The following is a 3,792-nucleotide window of genomic DNA, read 5'->3' as shown; positions in this document are numbered from 1 at the left end:
ACCTTATCTTGGTCTATTATTTGAAACATCTGCCTCTGTTTTCTCATTTTGTTTACCTTTCTCTGTTTGTCTCTATGAAATTAGGTGAAACAGTTACCTATCCTGGTCTTGAAGGCATGTCCTTGTGTGGGAGGGTCCCTATGCAGTCTGCGTGTCTCCAGCGGCTTTAGTGGGTGAGCTGGATCTGAAGTGAGCATGGGCCATGTCTTCCCCCCTGCACTGGTAGCCACCACCTTGATGGGAGGTAGGGCTGGAATCAGCGGGGCTGGGTGCAGAGAGCCAGGTGCCAGCACCAGTTTCTCCTAGGCTCAAAGGCAGTCACCGCCCTATCGTGGGTGGGGCCAAGGCCAGAGGGGCTGGAGCAGGAGCCCTGAGGAAGTTGGGTTTCTCCCCAGTGGGATGGAGTCTCCACCTTGGTTGGGAGCATGGTCAGAGCCTGAGGGCTTGGGGCTGCACTTCTGAGCTGGTTCCACTTTTCCCCCAGTGTGTGGAGCTTGGTTAGAGGCTGGGCTGGGGTCAGAGGTGTTGGAAACGAAGGGGTTGGAGACACGCTGTTCATCTGGCTCTGCTCCCTCCCCGGTGTGAGCTCCTGATGGCAGTGGCGGGCTCCTGCCTGGCTAGAGGCAGGGCCACACCAAGCTGGTTCATCTCCCTCCAAGTGTGAGCACACTCACTGGCAGTGGTGGCCTCGGCCTTAGCGGAGAGCAGCGGCGGAACAGGAGCCTGGTATGGGGTGCGGGGCAGGCCCTCAGAGCACCAGGCAGTTTTCAGACAGCTGCCTCCACGCTGGGACTGGGAGCAAGCAAGTTTGTGCACGTGACCTTTCAAGAGCCGAGTCTCTGTTTCTTACAGCCCTCTGGTAAGCCCCACTTCTTTTCAAACCAGCTCATGTTCCTAGTGTTGAACCCCAGGGCTGGGGTGCCTAATATGGGGCTCAAACCCCTCACTTCTTAGGGAGGATCCCCAAACCTGTGATATCCCTGTGCTGTTCTGGGTCACCCGCGAGGGGTGCAGGTCCTCATTGGATCACTTCTCCTTCCCTCCTACCAGATTCTGTGTGGTCCTTTCGTTACAGCCTAGGTCGTAGGAGAGTCATTCTGCCAGTTTTCATGTCATTCTCAGTGAGAGTTGCTCAATATGTAGTTGTAGTTTTGATGGGTTCGTTGTGGGGAGGTAAGCTCAGGGTCTTCCTATTCCACCATCTTGATCCTGCCTCTTGCATTTTCTAGATTTTATTAAACAACCATATATGATTGGTGTAATAAGCATTTAGCAAAGGGAGAAAGAGAGAATGAGTCCACAGGTCCTGCAAGGAACAGGTAAACACGTAGAAGCCCTCAGGCAATGTTTCCAAACTTGGCTGCATATTAGTATCAGCTGGGGAGTTTTTAAACATCTAATGGCCTGGCTGCCCCCAAGACCAATTCAATACAAATCTCTGGGGCTAGAACCCAGGCTTCAGTAGTGTTTAAAGCTCCCCAGCTGTTTTCAATGTGTAGCCAAAGTGGAGAACCCCTGCCTCAGGAGAACTCCTGCATTTTCTTGTTCTTGGTAGGTCCTGGTAGTCCTGGCTTATGGGGGGCTTCCTGGGTCCCTACAACCAAGCTCATCCCCAGGAGAGACATCAGTGTTCCTTGGCTCCCAGTATGAACATAGTTTTGTTCAGATTTCAGAATAAATGAAGGATGAAATGAAATGGATCAGGGCTAGAAGTGACTTTGGCCACTGGATGAATATAGGGAGAAATAGTTGAAAGAAGATGTGAGTTAGAATATCTGGGTTCTTTGTGAGGTCTGTCATCCAACAGCTATGTGATCTTAGGTTACTTTTCACTGAACCTCAGGTTCCTCATGGCTCTGCCTTTCTGTGATCTGTTAGGATTAAATGAACTAAAACACATGAAAAGAGTTTTGTGAAATGTAAGGTACTATATAAATATTATTATTTTTATTATTTTGTAACTAATAATATGAAGAATGTGCTCAGAGAAAGATGATATCTGAGGAAGACACGAGAAAGGTTGAATTACCCTCCCATAGGAGACCCAGGCCTCTGGATGGACAGGGAGAACTAAGTTCAAAGCGAATTAAATAAGGGGCAAATCCATGGACTGAAATGAAAAGCAACTTGACATGCTAAACACGGAACACTTCTTTCTCAGAAATCCAGAGAAGAGACTCTGAGAAAGATCTTCCCTTTGCTTTTATGATGGCTTCCAGGAATTTATCCCAAAGTGGTGATGTCTCAGAATAAATAGGTTTTCTTCTCATAATTAAGCCAGAGGTTCTGGAAAAGGGCTGAGCACAAGGCTGAATTCACTACTGAGATTGCTTGCAGTTTAGCTTAGGTCCCAATGAGGCGGTCCCTATGTGCCACCCAAAAAAGAATCCTTGCATATAGCTTTTTAAATTGGTGGTGGTTTTCCAGAATCCTTGCATCTGGACAACAGCCTACTTATGCCTCTAGACTGACTTTATTTTCCTCTGAAATTAATGTATTCTTTGAAAATAATAGGCCCTGGAAGGAACTTTACTGCAGCACTCTTTGTGGGAGGAGCTCAGCATTAGAAAGGGCCATCTGAGATATCATTTGACGTGGGTCATGATGAAGAGAGCTGAGAGCCCCTTAAGCGCAGGGACCATGACTTTTTCATCTTGGTATCCCCTACATGTGCAGGACCCAGAAAAAGTACACAGTGGATCAATGCCCTGGAAGCATATCCTGTAGGCACAGTCCCTAGTCCATGTTAGGAAATTAATGAATATTTGTGGAAAGAATAGCATTGTCACCAGGTCTAACACACTGACAATGTCCGCTATCGTGCAAGCATGTTTTCCTTTTGTTCATCTCAGCCCACTATCAGCTGCAACTTCTCCCATAAAATGGAGATCTATTGCCCCACATTCTCAGGGTTAAGATGCATCTATACTGAAAATAAACCATAGTGTTTGTATGGCACATTATAGTTGTGTTACTTTTTTATAATTATTATAGACATTTATTTAAAATAATACATTTACAGCCCAAATAGGTCCACATTGTATATTCCAGGTTTAACCAACTTCATAAAAATACTTTAAGAATGGTTGCATCCACAGATTTTTAAACTACATGATTATTTCTTTGCCCATTCTTCTCTCTCTTTTCTTTCCCGAATAACCTCTTTCAGATATGGTTCAAGGTAGAATTTATCCTCCTCATATTTTGTCCACTGCTCTTTAGGCAAGATCTGCTGCCTCACGGTCAGGTCCAGTGCTCTCAACGCAGAACACCCTGTTGTTATAAAGGTTCTCAGGAAGCCTTCTTATGGATTCTTTTACATCGTCATTCTCATATGTTGTATCATCTCACATTAAGCCCAGTTTATTGAACCCGGCAGCATTGTAATACCATTTTCAAATACCCTCCAGCCATTTGCTTGACGCTGCCACAGCAGGCTTGCTCGCCATTTTGACCCGAGACCTAGCTGTATTATTGAACTGGAGCTTCACAACTTGAGGAAGAATGACTGTTGCAATAATCATTGCAGGCAAAAGATAAAGGAAACCTAAGCAAAGAGAGTGACAGGTTTCTGACTTGGGCACCTGAGTGGATGACAGTGCTATTCACTGAGATATGAAGGAGGTATAGTTTTGAGGGGAAATAGGACACATTTAGTTATAGACCCACTGAGTTGTAGGTGCCTATCATCCACGTGGTGGCGCTGGGTAGACCACTGAATATGCAGGTATGAAACTTGGGAGACACCTGGATAGATATATTCTTGAGCACTGTCAGCATATAATAGTTATA

The 3,792-nt window shown here is 45.8% G+C and overlaps 1 pseudogene across 1 annotated transcript; it reads right to left on the bottom strand.

Annotated features, from left to right (window-relative positions):
* Window positions 1-3,113: 3,113 nt before the first annotated feature.
* Window positions 3,114-3,449, bottom strand: LOC309964064 (cytochrome b-c1 complex subunit 7-like; annotated as a pseudogene). The gene has a single exon. The product of its transcript is annotated as a cytochrome b-c1 complex subunit 7-like (transcript).
* Window positions 3,450-3,792: the final 343 nt, after the last annotated feature.

The sequence above is a fragment of the Leucopleurus acutus genome, assembly GCF_964270905.1.
Source record: "Leucopleurus acutus genome assembly, chromosome: 7".
NCBI classification, from domain to species: domain Eukaryota; kingdom Metazoa; phylum Chordata; class Mammalia; order Artiodactyla; family Delphinidae; genus Leucopleurus; species Leucopleurus acutus.
Note: the sequence above shows the minus strand (reverse complement) of the source record. Positions and strands in the feature narration are given on the sequence as shown.